Here is a 23853-nt window from a genome sequence, read left to right on the forward strand (position 1 = left end):
ATCCACACAGGAGCCGTAATGAAATAAGGAATTAATTTCGTGTGATACTGTATGCACAACTGGGGTGGACTTGGTGCGCTTTAGCTGTTCAGAAAATAGCGTTATTGACATCAAGCCCCGTCCGACAGAGTGCGCTTGACTTGTTGCAAGTTTATCATCCCTTATTCAAGAAGCGAAGATGACCTAGCGTTAGCACACTAGATTATCACTCAGAAGGCATAAGTTTGAATTCCGATGAAACTTTTTTTTTTGTTTCATCCGATGGTAATGGAAATCAATCAACTTTTAGATTCTATGGTTATTTTTATATGGCAGTAAGACATCAGCAGGTTAATTTACAGCTGAAATGATGGTCATTTCTGGTGTACACTTCACGCATTGAACTGTGAACTTGTTCAGCAAAAGTGCATCAAATGGGAGCTACTTGGTGCGCTTTGGCAGAGCAAATTCATGGTTTTTTTCGATCATCACAATTTTAAAACACATCACTGTTGTCTTGTTAGAATCTATGTATGAACGCGTGAGGACCTAGATTCAATACATATCAATCAGTTCTATGAAAATTCATAACTCGCTTTTTTCAAAGATATATTATGGAAAGCGTAAGAGTGCCGTTGCATTAATTGTTCACACGGATGCACAGCGTTTCCAGACCTTTGAATAACAAACGAATCGTTCCCAATCATAGTACATAAACACTTGTGACATGGATTCTAACATGCATGGTGATGATAAACATCATTTGTCTTCAATTTTACTTGTGTTGTTGAAAACTACGAAATACATCCAACCATACCGAACCATGAAGATTTCTTACGCGCCATACAAATTATTTTTAATTTTCATACAAAAAATCTTACTATGGGGGGAGGGGGGGTCTAAAAACCGCCAAAATGGTCTTACGTAATTAATGGATCGCCCCTTATTAGTTTTTTCTTAAACTTCCTACTTGTCGAGGTTGTGTCACAAGATGCTTAGTCACCACGATGACAGTAATGTCAGTGGATTGTAGACTGGCGACCACCTTTACGTTGTCAGATTACGCCTTGAACCGAGTTGCCAGTTGGATTCTTGAGCGCCAACAGTGTTACTATCGAATCCATACCGCATACCAGCCAACAACGGGAACTGGGTGGCGGTTAGGTCTCAACAGCTAGCAGCTATAGGGACGACAGGACGATACCCAATCCAAGAAGTAGTCTCTAGCTCAAATGACGGTTTTGCGATAGCAAAAATCAACGGCGTGTTCTATTGCAGTTGTTACGCGCCCCCAAGGTGGTCGATTGAGGAATTTTCCCACATGGTCGACAGGATGATAGCCGAACTAGCAAATCGGCAGCCTGTAGTGATAGCTGGCGACTTTAATTCATGGGCAGTGGAGTGGGGTAGCCGCTGCACCAACCAATGAGGCCAGCTATTGTTGGAATCCCTGGTCGCATTAAAGCTGGCAAATGTGGGTACAGTGAGTACCTTCCGCAGAAATGGTGCAGAATCGATCTTCGACGTGACGTTTTGTAGTCCTAACCTTTTAGGTACCATGAACTGGCGCGTTGATGACGATTATACTCATAGCGATCATCAATCGATTCGCTATAGTATAATACCAGGCGGGCGGATGGCAGCGCGATGAAACTCGATCCAAGCCTGAGGATGGAAAACAGCGTGCTTCGACGGCGAAGTATTCACTGAAGCCCTGAGGCGCGAACGGAACACTCTGGACCTAAACGGTGAAGAGCTGGTTGCTGTGATATCACGAGCATATGATGCTTCCATGCCGAGAAAAGCTCCTCCTAGAGAGAACAGGCCGCCGGTGTACTGATGGTGCGAATCAATTACAAATCTTCGAGCAATATGCCTTCGGGCTAGACAAAGAATGCAACGCGCACGTACAGAAGCACAAAGAGAAGAACGCGGTGCGGCATTCAGAGAGGCAAAGTTGGCTCTCAAAAAGGAAATCAAGAGTCGAAAACGGGCATGCATGGTATCCCGAATGTTGCCTTAAAAGCGGCAGTGAACGCGGATCCAGACATGTTCAGAACCACGATGCAACGCTGCATTGATCAAGAAATCTTCCCGGAAGTATGGAAGCGACAGAAATTGGTTCTACTACCAAAGGCGGGGAAACCATCAGGTGACCCGTCGGCGTATAGACCTATCTGTCTACTAGATACGACGGGCAAGTTATTGGAGAGGTTGATTCTCAACAGGCTAGTACTGTATACGGAGAATGGGGACGGCCTGTCCAACAACCAGTTCGGATTTAGAAAAGATAAATCTACTCTGGACGTCATCCAATCGGTCGTTCAGACAACTGAGGTGGCAATCGAGCATGAAAGGAGCGGCATCCGTTACTGCGCGGTTATCACTCTGGATGTGAAGAATGCGTTCAACAGCGCAAGCTGGGAAGCAATAGCACACGCACTTCACCACCTCAAGGTATCGGTGCAGTTGTGTAAGCTTCTAGAAAGTTATTTTGATGGTAGGATTCTACTGTATAACACAGAGGAGGGGCTGAAAAGCGTTCGAATTACTGCGGGAGTACCTCAAGATTCAATCCTGGGCCCGCTGTTATGGAATGCGATGTACGATGACGTACTGAGGCTGCCCCTTCCGATGGGTGTTAAGATTGTTGGCTTCGCCGAAGATATCACCCTAGTGGTCTATGGTGAATCGATGGAGGAAGTAGAGTTGACAGCAGCGCACTCTATTTCCATAGTTGAGGAATGGATGAAGTCTAGGAAACTAGGACTGGCCCGTCACGAGACTGAGGTGGTGGTGGTCAACAACCGCAAGTCCGAGCAACGGGCGCTTATCTCGGTAGGTGATGGCACCATAGAGTCCAAGCGATCCCTTAGGCATCTTGGAGTAATGATCGATGACAAGCTCAGCCTCGTTAGCCACGTTGAATATGCCTGGGAAAGGGCATCTACGGCTATAGCGGCGCTTTCGAGGATGATGTCTAACAGTTCTGCTGTAATTGCCAGCAAACGCAAGCTACTGGCAAGCGTGGCGCTATCCATACTAAGGTATGGAGGACCAATCTGGTCAAAAGCGCTTAGAACGAGAAGAAACCTAAACCGGTGGAAAGCACGTACATACCGGACGGTATCTACAGAAGCCGTGTGCATCATAGCCGGGATGACGCCCATCGGGCTCATCATTAAGGAAGATGTTCAATGCTTCAACCAAAGGGCGACACGTGTAAAGAGGAAACGCTCAGAAACTGGCAGCAGGAAAGGGATAACTCCACTAAGGGTAGATGGACCCATCGACTGATACCAAATGTATGTAGGTATGGTAGAAACCATGGGGAAGTGAACTTCCACCTGACGCAGTTTCTGTCTGGACATGGTTGCTATAGACAGTACCTGCATAGGTTCGGGCACTCAGAATCTCCTGCTTGCCCCAATTTAGCTGGTATGGAGGAAACAGCGGAGCATGTCGTGGTCGATTGAAGACGTTGATCAGGCTGTAGTTGAAGAACTAGCTCAGATTCCTCTATACGTAGATCCGCTCGTTGATCGGTTTCCATCTGATAACGCGCTTCTTCTGCTTCCCGATCACCATGGAGCCGACTCCGTGTTCGTATTTGAATGCAGGGTGCGCGAAGGGGTCCACCGTTCTGAAAGCTAAGCTGTGCACTATAGCCCTCCGAACGTTTAGGGAGAATGGTCCTCCGGAAATCTAGGGGGTTGGTGATAGGCCCTGCAAGCCAGCCGTAAAAAATCAAGCAACGAATAATCAACAAGAGAAACGAACCGGGACAGTCGGTGAGGACCACAGCGACGTAAAGGGACTAGCGATTGGAAGCTCGGTACGTGGAACTGTCAATCTCTCAACTTTATCGGGAGCACCGACGTGCTGAAGCACCGTGGATCGGCATCGAAGCGTTGCAGAAAGTGTTCTCGAAGGGATCAATGGTGCGAACGTTTAGAGGTAACCATATCATATTTCACAGCTGCGGCAACACACACAAACTGGGAACAGCTTTAACAGTGATTGATGATATGCAGAGGCTCGTGATCGGGTGGCAGTTGATTATTAAGGCCGGTTCTTAAATTTCAGCATTATAAACGTGCACAGCCCTCACTCCGGAAGCACTGATGATGATGAAGACGCTTTTTACGCGCAGCTCGAGCGCGAGTACGACAGCTGTTCAAGCTATTAACATTATTAACAACGTACGGACCTAGAGCGGCTTAAGCAACCGGATGTAGCTGCTGCATTGGGGACGTTCCGATATTGCGAAGTATATATACCACCGATATATTGCATAGGAAATATCGATACCAAAATATCGAATATCGATGTTGGCGAATCCTCGCCATCGCGCCTTCACAACCATATTTGGGACACCCTATTGTCGGGCGAACGGGTCAGGAATGACAGTTTTCACTGTCATGCGGTGAGTCAGGGAAAGGTATTGAAGGTTCTTTGTGAGGCAGAAGTAAACAAGCAAGAGAAAGTACACGTTCTACAAACAGACAGTTAATCCTAAATTCTTAGCCTAATAGCCTAAATCTAAGCAGTAAAATTAAGTGAAATTAAGCCTATTCTAAAATGTAAATTGAATTATGAAAATTGTTGAACTTATGAAACTATATACGCTATTTACATAATTATGCAGAAACCTATAACCTAAAGGGTGTAACCTAGAAGTCCTTATAGTCGCCTACTATTACAACTGAGGTAAATCTAAACAATTTGAGTTACATGCAAAATGAATTGACTAACTATAGTACGGCAGGTTTAATAGTACGGACTAATACGACCAAATACTAGGACAGATATTTGTACAACGGTTGAAGACCAAAACGACACGAGACAGACTGAATTGACTACACGGAGGGAAACGAAATACTGAAATCGGGACTAAACGTAAGTTCACAAAAATAATTATAATTATATAAAACACAACAAACAACATAATGCTACACAAATTGGATTCGACATTGATAAAATTATGTAATCTTCTCAGGGAAATAATAATCTACCGGACTGTAACCAAAACCCATTCTCCGGTTGTTTCATTTCCGGGATTATTATTGCGGAATATTCCGAGAGCGTTGGCAATTTCCAACATTTTATTATTTCCGTTTACTGCAAAAAATCCGGTCATGTCAAGTCGTACTCTACGGTCAAAACGGTCAGATAAACCAAGCCAAGTGGTCGGTGCGAAAGTTAGTGCAAAGGGTGGTGTGCAAGTGGTGGTCACGGAAGATCCAGAGGAATCCCATCCCGGGCGGACATGCCAGGTGTGCCGAGGAATGGACACGGATGAGATGGTGCAATGCGATGACTGCCAGAAATGGCACCACTTCCTGTGTGTTGGAGTAACGCAGCAGATCGAGAATTTTCCCTGGAGTTGTGCCAGATGCGAAGCCGCAAAGGGTGTCCAGGAACCAAGTTCGACTGCAGGTGCTCTCCAAAGAAGCGGTTGTTCATCAAAGCGGCTGCCTGAAGCGAATTCGAATCCGTTGTTAGTTTCACATCAGCAGGCCCATGCTCAGATGCAAACGAGTACAGCTGCACTTTATTCTGCAGCAGAAGAGTCTATTCAGCCGGAAGTCACCGGTCAAGTTCCGTTCGTGTCTTCTTTGCGATGGGTTGTGAATACTAGCAGAGAACCATCCAGAAATGCTTCGAAAGTTTCTTCGGTATCGTCAAGTCGTTCTTCACAAGCCCTTGCCAAGCTCAAACTACAAAAACTGGAGGAGTTGAGGATCATTGAGCGACGTGAAGCAGAACAGCAACGAATAATTGCAGCGGAGGAAGCTAGAAAGGAAAAAGCATTTCTGGAGCAAAAGTACCAGTTATTGGAGCAAGCCATGTCCGAAAGCGGGTCCTCTAAGGACGATAAAGCGAGCCGAACCGAACAGTGGGTAGCAAGCGCAAGCGCACATTGTAGCCTATCGAAACCGCCAAACGCAGTCAATCAATTCGCTTTGACTGAGCGATTAGGTAAGCTGCAAGTTAATCCACTAACTAATGCACGAATCGGGAGTAGCCGTTCATCTCAACCAGAACCAAATCCACCAGATCCATTTCCTGTACCGGAGTCCATGTTAGCTTACTCCGTCGATCCCCCAGCGCCGAATAGAATGCATCATATGGCAATAGGCACGAACAATCAAGAACCACTGTGCGATCGATCTCGGTTAATTTCGTCCATGGGAGTCCCGCGCCGGGTTTCAATCGCGCAAATTCCTCAACCCTGTGAATATAGAGAAGGTTTACGCTCCAATCAGCCAGCTGATCCACAACGACCAATGTCACTGTCAGCAATGCCACTCCAAACGCGTGATTCAGCAACTCGATATCCTGGAGCACATCCGGTTCATCAACTATCCCAGAATGTATCGACTCCAGACTATCAACAGTTCACGCCACATCTGAATCGTGCTCCTCATTCTTCTACAATGCGAGCTAGCCGTGCCTACGACCAGGAAGAGGATATGGACCCATGTCCTATTTCTCGAAAGCAACTAGCGGCAAGACAAGCAATATCGAAGGATCTGCCGACATTCTCTGGATGCCCCGAGGAATGGCCGTTGTTCCTTTCTACCTTTAACAGTACGACAGCAATGTGTGGTTTCACCAACGAAGAGAATATAGTCCGTCTGCAGCGAAGCCTGAAGGGTCGTGCGTATGAGGCAGTCAAAAGTAGATTGTTACATCCATCAAATGTCAACGGAGTCATGTCGACGCTCAAGATGTTGTTTGGGCAACCCGAGATAATCGTACATTCGATGATGTCTAAAATAAATTCCCTTCCGCCACTTAAGGAGGACAAATTGGAAACCCTTGTTGATTTTGCGGTCAGCGTTGAAAATTTCTGCGCGACAGTGGACGCGTGTGGTTTAGAGGAATACCTTTACAATATATCCTTTCTCCATCAACTCGTCAACAAGCTTCCACCGTCGATTAAATTGAACTGGGCACAATATAGGCAAACCCTTCCGATAGCCAACCTACCTTCCTTCAGCAGCTGGCTGTACTCACTTGCAGAAGCAGCTAGTGCCGTCACCATCCCGAATGTTGCCTTCGAATCTAAGCCCAATCGTAGTGACCCACGGGTGGCAAAAAAGGTCAATTCATTCGTCAATGCTCACTCCGAGGATACCACGTCAGGATATCATGCCGCAGCTCAATTCAACGCAAAGAAAGAAGCCGATTGCTGTCCGGTATGCAAGGAGAGTTGCAAATCGATAGCTACGTGTAAACGATTTTTGGAATTTTCACGTGATTCTCGCTGGGCAACCGTGCGGGATCTAGGACTCTGCCGCAGGTGTCTACGTCGACACAAGGGAGGATGTCAGTCGAAACTGTGCGGAAGGAACGGCTGCGAATTGAAACACCACGAGCTACTGCACAATGATCAGAAAGCAGCACCACCGTCGCCTAACATATCTTCAAACTCCCAAAACACTTCTTCGTCGTCTCAGCATCAAGTCTCCATTACATCTCCACCACCAAATTCGTCCGATCATGGGTGTCACACTCATCGGCTTACATCAAGTCAAGTGTTATTCCGCTACTTGCCTATTGTATTGCATGGAAAGCAACGTTCGATTCAAACGTTCGCCTTTCTGGACGACGGATCGGAGCTCACATTGGTCGACGAAGATCTGGTCAACGAATTAGAGCTTGAAGGAGAGCCTATGCCACTGTGCCTGCACTGGACCGGAGGAGCTAAACGCCGAGAAGAAGGATCAAGAAACGTTAAGCTGCAAGTTTCTGCGAAACATAACGAGTCGAAGATTTACACCATGAACGGTGTGCGAACCGTAACAGAACTGCTGCTTCCTTCACAAACGCTTAACTTTCAAGAGTTGTCAACACGGTATTCACACCTTAAAGGCTTACCGGTTGATTCCTACCAGGATGTTCGACCGAGAATTCTAATAGGAATGAAGGATCAACACCTTACCTTAGTCCAAAAAAGTCGCGAAGGAGCTTTGCACCAACCGATCGCCGTTAAAACCCGTCTTGGATGGACAGTTTGTGGAGGAGGGAATCAGGAAAATTCCGCTAATCTCGTTCACTCAGTATTTCATGTCTGCGCATGTGACTCACCGACAGATGACGACCTTCACAGAAGGATGAAGGAGTACTTTACATTAGACAGCTTGGGAATTGCACATCCGGAGAAAATTCTTCGCAATGCAGAAGAGGGCCGAGCTTTGTCTCTCCTTGAAGCTCGTACGATGTTCAAAGGAGATCGGTACGAAACAGGACTTCTTTGGCGCCACGACGATCTACGTCTTCCAGACAGTCGTCCAATGGCACTCCGGCGTTTGCAATGCCTCAAGAGGCGAATGGACAAAGATCCAGAGCTAGCTGAAGTTCTCAATTCAAAAATATCTGAGTTTGTCACGAAGGGATACGCCAGGAAGCTTAATGACAAGGAACTGGGGCAAATATATCCCCGGGTATGGTACCTGCCAATATTTCCCGTTACCAACATTAACAAACCTGGTAAAATTCGGATGGTGTGGGACGCAGCTGCAACCGCCTACGGCGTATCTCTGAACTCAGTCTTACTTAAAGGACCTGACCAACTATGTGAATTATTCTCCATACTAATCCAATTCCGCGAAGGACGCATTGCCTTAACAGGAGACGTCCGAGAGATGTTTTTGCAAGTACTCATGCGTCCGGTAGACCAGCAATGTCAACGTTTTCTGTGGTATGAAGAGGATGGAACACTCTCTGTTTATATTCTTCAGGTAATGTCTTTCGGAGCTTGCTGTTCCCCCTGCAGCGCCCAGTACGTGAAGAATCTGAACGCTGAACGGTTTAAAAACGACTATCCGACAGCCGTTGAAGTGATTCAGAAACGCCACTATGTCGATGACATGCTTGTAAGCGTAGACACAGAGGATGAGGCGATACAGCTTGCCCAACAAGTAAAGCATGTACATTCCGAAGGAGGATTCGAAATCCGCAATTGGATTAGTAACTCCAAACATGTCGTACAGGCTTTGCAGGAGTGTCAGACAGAAGAGAAAAATCTAGATGTATCATCGGAGATAGCAACGGAGAAAGTACTCGGAATGTGGTGGTGCACCAATACGGACACATTCACCTATAAGGTGGGCTGGAATCGTTATGGCAGAGCGCTACTAGAAGGTCAACATTGTCCAACCAAAAGGGAGATGCTGCGCGTCCTGATGTCAATGTTTGATCCATTAGGATTGATTTCTCAGTTCCTGGTGTACTTAAAAATCCTGCTACAAGAAGTTTGGCGTTCTGGTGTTGACTGGGATGATAAAATTGAGGGCGTTCTGTTCGAAAAGTGGCAAACGTGGCTTAGAGTACTCCCACAAGTCGAAAACTTACAAATTCCTCGTTGTTACTTCTGTCAATTATCTGCTGCCAGCGGGACCGTCCAGCTCCACACGTTTGTCGACGCTAGTGAGAATGGAATGGCCGCCGCTTGCTACTTACGTATCACGCGTGACAATGTCGTAGAATGTAGTTTAGTGGCCGCTAAAACTAGGGTAGCACCGCTGAAATTCCTCTCCATTCCGAGGCTGGAACTGCAAGCAGCAGTGATAGGAACGAGACTAGCCCGATCAGTATCTGAAGCCCTCTCGATCCAGATTTCTCGCCGAATTTTCTGGTCGGATTCACAAGACGTACTATTTTGGATCAAGTCGGACCATCGCCGTTATTCGCAATTCGTGGCTTTTCGAGTTAGCGAGATCCTAGACACAACAGAAATGAACGAATGGATGTACGTCCCTACCGAGCTGAACGTTGCCGATGAAGGAACTAAATGGAAAGGATTACCTGATCTGACTCCTCAATCGAGATGGTATATCGGACCACAATTCCTTTATCATTCTGAAGTGGATTGGCCTCAGTCGTCGAAGAGTAGCAACACTGCAGACCAAGAGCTTCGTTTGAGCGTTATGACACACTACGCCTCGCCAGATGCTGTGATACATGTCGAAGAATACTCCAATTGGAAGCGGATTGTCAAGATTGTTGCCTTACTCTACCGCTTTGCAAGTAACTGCACACGGAAGCTACAAAGGAAGCCTAAAATGGTCGGTCCCATTTCCAACCTGGAGTTCAAAACTGCAGAATCGTATATCTTTCGCCAAGCTCAACAAGAAACCTTTGCAGAGGAAATCGCACACCTCAGAAAACCTCAAGAGAATCTTGAGCCACCTGTTCCTGCAATTCCTAAGTCAAGTTCACTTTATCATAAATCACCCTGGATGGATGAGTGCGGAGTGTTAAGAATGCGTGGTAGAATCAGTGCCTGTGAATACGCGACCGAATACGCAAAACACCCAATAATACTTCCCCGTGACCATCATACCACCAAGTTAATAGTTGCACATTACCACCAAAAATACCACCATCAGAACCATGAGACCGTTGTTAACGAAATCCGTCAAAAATTCAGCATTCCGCATTTGCGCTCGATCTATGCCAAGATAAGAAATCTCGCATACTCTGAGATAACGCCCTAAAAGCCATTGGTAACCATGTGTGTAGCTCATTGTTTCTGAGCAAGTGAATGAATAAGCATCCAAACCAACATCACTGGCAGGTAGATAATGATCCTTTCTTCAGCATAAAGTTGTTAAACAACGTATAAATCCATCCACATGCTCAGAAACAATGAGCTACACACATGGTTACCAATGGCTTTTAGGGCGAGATCATAAGTTATGCGAGAAATAGTTGTCAGCGCTGCAAGAATGACCGAGCAGTTCCACGTGTGCCTATTATGGCCGATCTACCTGCAGCACGCCTAGATGCTTTCACACGCCCATTCACACATGTAGGTGTCGACTTTTTTGGGCCGTACGAGGTAGTCATCGGTCGTCGAGCAGAGAAACGTTGGGGAATGCTCGCCACTTGCCTCACAATCCGAGCGATCCACATCGAAGTTGTACACTCCCTAAGTACAGACTCGTGCATCATGGCTCTACAAAATTTCATTGCACGGAGAGGTAAACCGCGTACATTCTTCAGTGACCGAGGCACCAACTTCATAGGTGCAAGGCGGGTTCTCCAAGAAACAGAGAATGCCATCAGTCAAGAAGAGCTCATGAAGGAATTTATGGACGCCGATACTAACTGGACATTTCTGCCCCCAGCTTCACCGCATATGGGCGGTAGCTGGGAGCGTCTAATCGGCAGCGTCAAAAAGAATTTGATGGCGATTCTGCCAGCTAGGAAACTTACAGATGAAGTTCTGCGTAACCTATTAACAGAAATCGAAAGCATTGTCAACTCCCGACCACTTACGCATGTTCCGATCGACGATGATTCAGCCCCCGCCTTGACCCCGAACCACTTCCTGCTTGGATCATCCAGTGGCTTGAAACCTTTGAGCAATGCGGACGGTAGTGGTGTTGTTCTACGTCAAAGCTGGCTCCTATCTCAAGTCCAAGCCAACCAATTTTGGAAGCGATGGGTTACCGATTACCTTCCAGAGATAACCCGCCGCACGAAATGGTTCGTGCATACCAAGCCTATCGAAATCAACGATGTAGTGGTGATTGTCGATGCCAAATCTCCACGAAACTGCTGGCCAAAGGGTCGAATAATCAACATTCAGGTTGGCAGAGACGGTCAACCTAGGTCAGCAACCGTAAGGACTGCGGTCGGGATCTACGAGCGACCAGTGGCCAAGCTAGCCGTTTTAGACATACGGCGCGAAGCTGAGTAAGCTGGCCAGGTGGCCAACGTACCTGGGGGGAGTGTTGGCGAATCCTCGCCATCGCGCCTTCACAACCATATTTGGGACACCCTATTGTCGGGCGAACGGGTCAGGAATGACAGTTTTCACTGTCATGCGGTGAGTCAGGGAAAGGTATTGAAGGTTCTTTGTGAGGCAGAAGTAAACAAGCAAGAGAAAGTACACGTTCTACAAACAGACAGTTAATCCTAAATTCTTAGCCTAATAGCCTAAATCTAAGCAGTAAAATTAAGTGAAATTAAGCCTATTCTAAAATGTAAATTGAATTATGAAAATTGTTGAACTTATGAAACTATATACGCTATTTACATAATTATGCAGAAACCTATAACCTAAAGGGTGTAACCTAGAAGTCCTTATAGTCGCCTACTATTACAACTGAGGTAAATCTAAACAATTTGAGTTACATGCAAAATGAATTGACTAACTATAGTACGGCAGGTTTAATAGTACGGACTAATACGACCAAATACTAGGACAGATATTTGTACAACGGTTGAAGACCAAAACGACACGAGACAGACTGAATTGACTACACGGAGGGAAACGAAATACTGAAATCGGGACTAAACGTAAGTTCACAAAAATAATTATAATTATATAAAACACAACAAACAACATAATGCTACACAAATTGGATTCGACATTGATAAAATTATGTAATCTTCTCAGGGAAATAATAATCTACCGGACTGTAACCAAAACCCATTCTCCGGTTGTTTCATTTCCGGGATTATTATTGCGGAATATTCCGAGAGCGTTGGCAATTTCCAACAATCGATATTCCGATATAGCGGAAGTATCGGAACGTTTCTAAGCTGCATACGTGCAGCACCTCGAGGCTGCATTACCGGAAGAGGGTGGGCTGGATGAAGCCCCTCTTGAGGACTGCTGGAGAACACTGAAAGCAGCCACCAACAATTCAGCTGAGAACAACGTCGAGTGCGTGGGACGGAGTCGACGGGACGATTGGTTTGACGAGGAATGTAGACAGAATCTGGAGGAGAAGAATTCAGCGTGGGCGGTCATGCTGCAGCAAGGGACCCAGCAGAACGTGGAGCTTTATAGGCGGACACGGCAACAGCAGACCCGCCTCTTTTGGGAGAAAAAAAAACGCCGCCTGTAGTAGACGGAGTGCGAGAAATTAGAACAGCTGTATCGGTCTCAAGAAGCACGTAAGTTGTATCAGAAGCTCAACGCAACCCGCAACGGCTTCGTGCCGCAAGCCGAGAAGTGCAGGGATAAGGATGGGAGAATTTTGATGGACAAGCGTGAAGAGATCGAAAGGTGGAAGCAGCACTTCGACGAACACCTGAATGGCGCTGAGAGTACAGGCAATGAAGGACGGGACAACGGAGGAAATGCCTTCGTTAGTACTGCGTGTGATGGAAATCAACCAGCCCCCACTTTGAGGGAGGTTAAGGATGCCATTCACCAGCTCAAGAACAATAAAGCTGCTGGTAAGGGTGGTATCGGAGCTGAACTTATAAAAATGGGCCCGGAGAGGCTGGTCATTATTCTGCACCGGCTGATAGGCACAATCTGGGAAACAGAACCGCTACCGGAGGAGTGGAAGGAAGGGGTAATATGCCCCATCTACAAGAAAGGCGACAGGTTAGATTGTGAGAACTTCCGAGCGATTAGCATTCAAAATGCGGCCTGCAAAGTATTATCCCAGATCATCTTCCGTCGTCTGTCACCTGTAGTAAACGAGTTCGTGGGAAGTTATCAAGCCGGCTTCGTTGACGGCCGATCTACAATAGACCAGATCAAAAATGTCGTGAATACCAAGTCCCAACGCATCACCTTCCCATTGATTTGAAGGCGGCATACGATAGTATCGATCATAAAGAGCTATGGAAAATCATGGACGGGAACAGGTTTCCACGGAAGCTCACGAGACTGATAAGAGCGACGATGGAAGGTGTGCAAAATTCTATGAAGGTTTCAGGTGAACATTCCAGTTCGTTTGGATCCCTCCGGGGACTACGACAAGGTGATGGACTGTCATGCCTGTTGTTCAATATTGCGATAGAAGGTGTTATGCGGAGAGCCGAAATTAACAGCCGGGGTACGATTTTTACGAGATCCAGTCAATTTGTTTGAACATTTGAAAAGGTGGCATACCCGCTTGAGGCAATAAAAGTTAGACTGGTGGTGAATGCGACCAAGACAAAATACATGCTGAGCGCAACAGGGCTCGCCTGGTAGCAGTGTTACGATAGACGGGGATAGACGAGGTCGTCTACCTTGGATCCTTGCTGACGGCTGACAATAACGTTAGCCGTGAAATACGGAGGCGCATCATCAGTGGATGTCGAGCCTACTATGGCCTCCACAAGAAGCTGCGTTCAACAAAGATTCACACCCGTACCAAATGTACCATGTACAAAACGCTCTTAACGCCGGTAGTCCTCTACGGTCATGAAACATGGACAATGCTGGAGGAGGACTTACAAGCACTAGGAGTCTTAGAGCGTGATATGGACGAAGAATGAATAATGAGCTCGTTCAATTCAGAAGATGACCAAAGCTGGAAGGATACAATGGGCAGGGCATGTTGCAAGCATGCCGGACAGCAACCCTGCAAAGATGATGTTCGTGTCAGATCCGGTTGGTACAAGAAGGCGTGGAGTGCAGCGAGCTAGGTGGGCGGATCAAGTGGGCATCGAACCAGAACCGAGGATGAAGAAATGCGGCCACGAACCGAGTATTGTAGCATGAAATTGTTAATTCAGTGTTATTTGTTTAGATGTTAACTAAATAAATGAAATAATGAGCAATATATGATTGTTTTTATCTTCAAATAATTGGATTTAATGCTTTCTACATTTCAACCCACCCGCACTTACACAATCTATCTTCTGCTCAATGATACCATTTTTCAACCCCAGCTTATTAGGAGACTATTCCCACTATTAATTATAAGATAATTAAGTTATGAGACATCGCAGACCAACAGTAGACAATCCCACCACTGACCGTCTCGTCCAGACTGTTCCACGAAAAAAAAAATCATACAATAAGTTCATCGTGGTTGGACCAACCAGCAAACGTCATTCTTGACCTGCAAAGTATATTAGAAATGAAATTATTTGCTCTGTCGGGTGGAGTAGTAATAAATTTTAAAATAAATTAATTTCCTCCGTCTGTTCAGCTGCCGCTGCTCATTTTCTTTGCCGTAGTTCAGCAATCTGGCACAGAGTACAATGGGATGACCTGCAAAGAAATCCTCGCGCTAAGCATTACTTGGACGGTTTGAGCATTTTTCGCGTGAAACAGAAACGCATTCCGCTGCAGGCGGATCCTACTAGGGTAACATGGCTCAATACGCATCGATGTGACTGATTCAGTTAAATTCATGAGAGGCAATTCAGCACAAGCAATACTGGAATAGTTTGGAGTCGTGTCGTCAAACAAAATTGTACATTACTGATGCATCTCCAAAGATGGGAATCCTTGAAGTGGCATTTTGGACCACATTCTCCTACTGAAAAGATAGCTAGCCCCACAAATCGTCGCGTCGGCGTCCTTGGAGCATGGATGGTCCTTGTAAACATGTTTTCCGGATGTTATAATGACTCGCCGCTTGGTAATCGTTGTTGGCCGGGCCGTTGTACCAACAACTTACACCACCAAGGAAAACCGTGGCTGCCTTCTCGGGGCAAACAAGATATCTCGCCCTCAAGATCACATTTCCTTGTTTGTGATGAAACAGATGCTTTCGTAATGGGAGAAAAGCGCCAAATACATTCTTGCAGACAGCAAAATAAAACGAGTGTTCCAAAATTTATGAAGGTGAGAAGAGTTGAATCGCCGGTTCGCCCTACTGCTGGGTCCTTACACAAACATCTCACTTTCTTCCTGTCCTGAAATGGAGCGAAAGTAGTCGGTAAAAAAACGCCGAGCAAAAAACCCCGGAAGTGTTTTTCATGCGCTTAACTGCCCTAGGTCTTCCACAGCCGCAGCTTCATCTCACACGTTTCTGACGGCGAACGAAAATGCAGGAATGCACGTGCGAGCTGACAACAGCAACAGCATTGCTGATGGCATGTATTAAGATTTAATTACATCATAAATAATGTTAATTGCATTTTTAACGGTGCATCTTTAAGGGAAACTATTCTCGCTACATGGTGGCAGATCAGGAATGTTGAAGTCGCGATAAGCGAGCAGGGATTAAAACAAATTGCACAACATTCTCGTACGTAAATCTTTGAACTTTTGGGAAGAGCTTTAGATTTTCCTTCAAGGAAAACGAGATCATGTAGCTCCATACCACAATGGGTTCGAGCAGTGCTCTGAGTAGGGTGCTGCAAAACTGCAAGTGTCTTTAGCTCTTTATCATAATGCACAGTGTGGAAATATGAACATGTATCATGCCTTCTACTGATTTTGATTTTTTAATCGAATAATTGAAACAAATGATTGATCCAATGTTTTAAACCACTTCTCTGGCTGAAGCAGTCAAAGTCAAAGTCCATTTGAGACCAAAGTTTTTGGAACTTTAGGTGTTTCTGTTGAAACACAGCTTGATAAATATACTTTCATAGCTGCCTGTTTGCCTTATCAATGTACAGGACAGCAATTCAATATGCTTCAAATGGACTTGCGGAAATTGACTCACAATAAGTCAATTTTTTTGTCATTGCTGTCTTTAATACAAAGCATCGCTCATGGAATAATTCGCAAAGCCATTCCAACGGCAGAATTTTATTTATTGAGTGCTCTTCAGGATAATTCTCAATTCAATATCCTGATAGCCCTACTTATTTTTCCTCTTCCTACCCTTCTTAACCGACTCTAGCCGTCTTTTTAGCCAACTTTTTACTCATGCTGATTCTGATTCTGATCATGTCCCTGTTACATTTCAAATATCCCTTGAAGCGATTTTCAATCTTATCAGCTCCACTTTCAATTATTAACGAGCTGACTGGAAAACATATATCGATAGTAATCTTGATGTTAACATTTCTTTGCGAATAAAACCTGATTTTGACAATGCACCTTGTGGGATATATAAAAAGGATTGGAAATGTATTCAGTGTTCGATATTTGATGCAGCAATATGTGTTTGCTAATCGGGAAAACCGAAAAAAAAAAACAAAATGGAATCCAGACGACATGACGCCAATCTCAAACATAATACCAAATTCGAAATTCCCGAAACTAGTAATAAGTTGATTCCATTATCGAAGCTAGAAAATTGCAATACCAAAATGTGAAGTACAATTTAATTCCGTGATACCGTAATTTCGGGTGAAATTGATCATTTTTCACGGTTTTTCCAGTCTGTTTTCTATAATGTTAACAATGCCAAACAACTAAATGCAGGAAAACAAGTACGAAGGTGAGCCTCATCGACTTATGTACCGAAATTTTCTAACAAATGTCATTTTAGTGTTAACAAATATCTCTAAAATAAAAAATCAGAGGATCTTCATCGGGGTGAAATTGATCACTTGTCAATGCCATTATTGTTAGTTTCCAAAACAACTCTATATGATAAATTTGAGCTCCCTGAATCCGAATATGCTTGTCAAAATCTTAACAATGCAATATTTATATAAATAACAAATAGTTAAATTTCAAGAATTCCGCGGAAAACGCCTAAATGTATGCAATTTCCTAAGGAATTCAATGATATCTAACAGAAATTCAATTATTTCAACCATATGAGCTAATTGGTACGAGTTTTGGTGATGAAATCTGGTTTGGGTATATATCTCAAGCATCCTCACAAACTTTTAGGTTTATACCATGTTCAAATCCTTGCTTAGAAATAGAAGTTCATAGGTGTTTGTCAATACTGCACCGTGCATGATTTTGAAATTTTACGTAAATAACGTAGTAATAAACATTCTTTAACGCAAGAAACTTCACAACACACAATTCGACAATAGTTACGACAAGCAACGTTCATTTACTGCAGCTTACATTGATATTTGGGCTCCATTACGAATAAATAAAATCGTGTGATACGATGATCAATTTCACCCTTCTGATCAATTACACCCGATTTTACGGTACCAGCTTTTTACGCTACCTATAAAACAACAAGAGGTGATTCGATTTTGACATTTCTTGTCTACCGATTTTAAAGTAAGGTCTTAGTAGGCTCAGGAATTCGCGTTTGTTGATTCCACTGTCAACAATTTTCACTTCACATGTTTTGTATTTCTTCGTATTCAAATACTTATAAATTGACTTGATTACATATTAATACATTTCTTTTTTTTTATTTTAGGTAATAAAAATGAAGAAATTCCTTGATATTATAACCTATACCAAAACAATGCTGCTACTAAACTTGAAGGCGTCGGTGCTGATACCGCTGACCAGCTCGAGATGTACGGCCTTCGTGATCATGGGGCCCAGATAGCCGTAGCGGTAAACGCGCAGCTATTCAGCAAGACCAAGCTGAGGGTCGTGGGTTCGAATCCCACCGGTCGAGGATCTTTTCGGGTTGGAAATTTTCTCGACTTCCCAGGGCATAGAGTATCTTCGTACCTGCCACACGATATACGCATGCAAAAATGGTCATTGGCACAGTAAGCTCTCAGTTAATAACTGTGGAAGTGCTCATAAGAACACTAAGCTGAGATGCAGGCTCTGTCCCAGTGGGGACGTAATGCCAGAAAGAAGAAGAAGAAGACCATGCAGAAGAAGACAGCGACGTATGCTCTGATCGGTGGAACTGGTTTTGTTCGGCGTACTGGGACTTTCAGCCAGACAGGTCCGCAGTAATCGACGCCGGCGTTGAGGAACGCACGAACCGGAGTGACTCAAACTTTCGGAAGTTGACCCATTATCTGGTTTTCCGATTGGGGTCGGACGCGATAGTAGCGTAAGCAAGAGTTGACATGCCGCCGTGCCTGGTTACGGATCATCGCACGAGGGCCAGCGTGGAGGAGTTGCTTGTGCACCGATTCGATGAACAGTGACGTCAAGGGATGCTTTTCTGGCAGAAGAATTGGATGCTTGCGGGTGAACGAGTACGATGAGTGGTTCAGCCGGCCACCGACACGGAGTAGACCATCCTGGATGAACGGGTTCAAGGTTTTGAGGGGTGATTTCTTGAGATTCGCCTGTCTTCCAGTCCGGGTCGCATCGATTTCGTGGCTGAAGCAGTCATCTTGTACGACCTTCACAAAGCTGATTTGTGCTTGTTGTTCATCGGTGGTGAGAAACGGTGTGACTTGCAGGTCTGTTCCAGTAATTTTGGCGTGAAAGTGCCGTACGGCAGCAATAAGCAGCGATACGAGGGAGTCTCGTCAGCGACGAGAAGCGTTTCAACAGAGCGTGATTGTAGGCCTCAACTGAGCGTGTGACTGCAGCAAGTGTAGTACGTCGCATTTCGAAGACCTCAGGATGGAATTCTTTGGAACTTGGGACTGGGAACATGATCGGCCATTCCAACGCGTCGGAAGCTAACCAAGGCCCTTCCACCACATGGCGGCACTGTTGAGCTCGCAAGCAGCAGTACCTCTCGAGTTAAGATTCGCCGGGTTCTCCAAATCGGCGATGTGGTTCCAAAATCCTCCTTTCGTCAAACGTTGAACCACCGCGACACAATTGGCCACGAATGGAGGAATCAGACCAGAAATATGCATTAGTGGTGATTTTGAGGCTCGATGCGACGTTCGGAAGAGTTTACTTAAAAGGACTGCAGAGCAAAGCTCTAGCCGAGGGATTAAGAGGGTTTGGAAAGGAGCTACTCGGGATTTGGCGGTAAGGAGACGGGTTGCGATGACACTATCAGTGCCGATGCTTCTAACGTAGATGCACGCTCCATAAGCATGCTGGGACGCATCGCAAAAACCATACAGTTGCATGCTTGCGCCAGTGCCGGGTGCCTTCACTAGGGGAGGGACGGGTAGTACAGGTCGGACTCGATTTTTTTTTCACTCCGGATAATCGAATTTTCCGGATAATCGAATCACTAAGAAAACTATTGAAATCTTTGATAGAAGAACTTTAATATTATCTTTTTTCGTTATTTTATTCATATGATGCGGTGGTGTAACTAGATTTTTTTTTCTAGGAACAGTACTGCCCATAACTGCATATTTGTAACATTCGACAAAAGTAGGCATTGAGCAAATTGAATACCAAGTGTGCATTTTATGGCAGTATGGGAGGAAACTAAAATTTCAAAAAATTACCAGGAACTCAAAAGTGCTTATTTGAGGCTGATATTTTGTACAACTCATATCGCATATTAGGTGAATAGTCAGAAAATAATTCTGATTGAAATTCCATTGCTATTACATTACGAGGCTCATTTATAATCTCAATGTGACTGTTATGCGGTTATAATTAACAATGTGACAAAACAACTTGGTATTTTTTTCGAATTTCCTAGAACAATCTCACAGATTTTAGTTAGTAGATCGAAAGTATTTATCATTTGATGACTCTCCATGGTATTAACTCCAATTTGACAAAAATGTCGAATGTGACTGTTATGCAGTTATGGGCAGAGTAGGGGCCTTTACAAGAAAAACAAATTTTTGACCAGCATACACAAAAAACCACTTTTTCAAACTCCTCTTTTCTTAAATACGTTCTAAACTGCAAAATCATTCATATTGTATATGGGAATACCAAATTATCTCAGATTTATGCATAAAAATTGAAAAACAAGAACATCAAAAAACAAATTCCGGATAATCGAGTCTAAAATTCCGGATAATCGAATCCCGGATAATCGAGTCCCCGGATAATCGAGTCTCCAGATAATCGAGTCCGTCCTGTATCTGAGAGTTGCCAATCCAAGCCAATAGTCCTCCCAAATGGTGCTTAAAGTTCTGGAAAGCGGGTCATCCCAGTCTTAATTTATCTTCCAGAGTTGCTGGACGAAGATTTTCGCCTTGATGATTACTGGCTCGAGTATGCCCAAAGGATCGAATAGTTTGGACATCTCTGACACCACGATTTGTTTGGTGATGAGGAGATCGATGGAAGACTTCGTAATTTTAAACCGTATCCGAATCAGGATGCCACAGAAGACCTAGTGTGCTGACAGATCCTTGGATGTCGTCGACTGCCACAATCGAACGTTTTTCCTTCAGGTTGTTCGGAATATGCGCCAGCAATTGAGGTAGGTTGGACTACCATTTTCGAAGTTCGAACCCTGCGGACCTCAAAATGTTTTGCACGCTGGAGCACAACTGTACGGCACCGTCTACTGAATCGGATCCGCTGGGAAGTCGTCCACGTAGAAGTCATTACCGATCTTCGCTGGAATGCCGTCTTTACGCTCCGAGTGGTCGTAGGACATTTCTGTAAGCAGTGTGTTGCTAAATACGGCGCACTAGCTGTGCCGTAGGTCACCGTAATGAGCTTGTAGGGTCGAACGTCGGAATCAGTCTCGCCTTTCCAGAAAATGCGTTGAAGGTGACGATCATCAGGGTGTATCCAGATCTGGCGGTATTTTTTGGTGATGTCTGCCATGACAGCTATCTCGTTCAGACGAAACCGCAGCACGATGGAATACAAAGTATACTGCACGGTAGGTCTGACCATGAGACCTTTATTGAGCGAGATCCCTGTATAAGACCTTGCTGGACCCATCAAAGACCACTCTGCACTTGGTGGTGGTGCTACTTGGCTTAATCACAGCGTGATGTGGGAGATAGATTTAGCGGAGTTTGGGGGTGTCTTGTGACGAATCTACGTGAACCATGTGGCCAAGATCGATGTACTCAGCCATGAAGTCAAAGTATTGAGAAATCAGCTCTGGATTTTTGGCCAACCGACGCTGCATTCAGTGGAATGAGTGCCGGCAGATAGAGATATGGTGAGGGATAAGTGTGGTATATTGGACTAGCAAGATTGTTGGGCTTGGGGATGCTACAAAGGTCGTTAACCAAATACTTCAGTTTACCGTAGCGTAGCTTTAGTATAATTGGTAATGCGTCCGTGTACAGAATGGAAATTGTAGGTTCAAGTCCCGCCGTCTACATAATTTTTAGCACAATATTATCACAATTACACTTAATTTGGCAAACACAATAATAAAATAGATTAGGAGCAATTTTCCATTTTTGCAAGTATGAAGAAAAAATATCCAAACTTTTTTGCAATCGACTACAAATGACATGCAGACTTCGTCCTTTGGCGGAGAGACCTGTGTCATCCGCAAACAAGGATTTTTGACATCCCTGAGGTAACTCAGTCAAGTCAGATGTGAAAATATTGTATAATATTGGTCCCAAAATGCTGCCTTGAGGAACACCAACTCTTACAGGAAGTCTTTCAGACCTGGAGTTCTGATAATTTTCCTGAAGTGTACGATTTGACAGATAACTTTAAATGATTCTAACAATGTATGTTGGAAATTAAAGTTTTTTTATTTTACAATCAAGCCTTTCTGCCAAACACTGTCGAATGCTTTTTCTATGTCTAGAAGAGCAAGACCAGTAGAATAGCATTCAGATTTGTTGGAACGAATCAAATTTGTAACACGTAAAAGTTGATGAGCGGTCGAATGTCTATGGCGGAACCCGAACTGTTCATTGGCAAAAAATTAATTTTCATTGTTTCTATTCAAAATGACATATAAAAAAAAAGTTTATGCAAGAAATATCAGAAAGGGGTGATTCAAAATTTCTAACAAGCTGGCGTAAAAAGCTGAATAGACGATGAAACTCTTTATCTGACTTAAGGCTAAGTAGCCCGTCAATGATGACTTTTCAGCTTGCATTTCGAAGTGATAAAACTCAGTCTTGATAATTTATATTGACTTGAAAAAGTATCCCTGTACGCGCTAACATACATAAAGTATGCTGATACTTTTCCAGCTGTAACAGTGCAAAACCAACTGATTTTCTTTGATTCGAAATCGTGTGATGCATTAGCAACAATCATCAACGACGCGTACAAATTTCAATGACGGCCTACTTCGCCTTAAAAACATGAGAAGAACGCATTTTCAATGCCCTCGCGATCCTGCTATGAAAATTATATGGCAATCTGCAAAAAGAAATTAAAAAACCTTTTACTCAACTAAGAAACAACAAAAAAATGAAACTAAAATTAAAGCCCAATTAAGTTTCACCAAATTAGGATGCTAGTGTTTAACAAAGGACACCTTTATATCAGTAATGAATATAATTTTTGAAATGATGCTAATAGAAAAGTTAGAAAAACAACTATTCTTAACATAATTTTTCAGAATTACACAGCTCAATATTTTCGATGCCACTAGACATCGCATAGAACATTATGCTCCAAAAATTAAAAGCCATCGCCAAAAATTACCCCTCTTAGCAGAACGATAAACACCACATTTCTGCAACAATCGTGCTAGCAATAATGAAATCAACCATAGAAAAGCACTCTTGTTAATTGTGCTAATTAAATTGACAAAAAGTAGAGCGATGAAAACTTTTTGCACTCTTCCCCTGCCCTGTTTCACCTCAGCCTCAGTTTGGCCGTGCATTTCGATGCTACTGCCGCTGATTCTGGTTGCGACACCGATCCATGATTTGCTCCGGAATCGTTCGTTACATTTCATTCGTTTCAACTAATGAAATTGAATTTAACTTTTACTATTATTGCTCTCCTGCTCTCGGAAGATTGTTGATTGCTTGGCAAATGTCCATGGGGCGCAAAGTTTTGCAGTTTTCCAAGAGCGATAATTCCCGCGTGATACAGGTGGTTAAATAAAAGCGGGATAAAAATAATTGCAGTATGAGTAATGTAAAAAGGGGAAGCATTTGATCCGCATGAGCAGAATGTAATGATTTTTGGATACGATGATAAATTTTCACATACGGTTGGTTCATAAGAATAGCATACAAATACAAATTGTAAGTAAAAAAAAATAAATTAAATTAAATTATATATTTCAGATTAAAAAAAAAACACTTAATATAAATATGAATAGACATCTGTTAACTGAACGGAATAATTTAAATGACATATAAGGTTTACTCATGATATTGAAACTGGTCAGTTTTATCTACGGGTATCACGCAGTTGCCCTTTATACAAAACATACTGTGTTCAACAGTGGCGCGGAAAGTGGGTAGGGCAGGTAGTACATGTACTACGCACAAAAACTCCTGGGTAGGACAGTCAAAGGGTTGTCCTACCCATGATTCAGTAAAAACAAAAACAGA

This window comes from Aedes aegypti, chromosome 3 (genome assembly GCF_002204515.2).
Source record: "Aedes aegypti strain LVP_AGWG chromosome 3, AaegL5.0 Primary Assembly, whole genome shotgun sequence".
Lineage (NCBI taxonomy): Eukaryota > Metazoa > Arthropoda > Insecta > Diptera > Culicidae > Aedes > Aedes aegypti.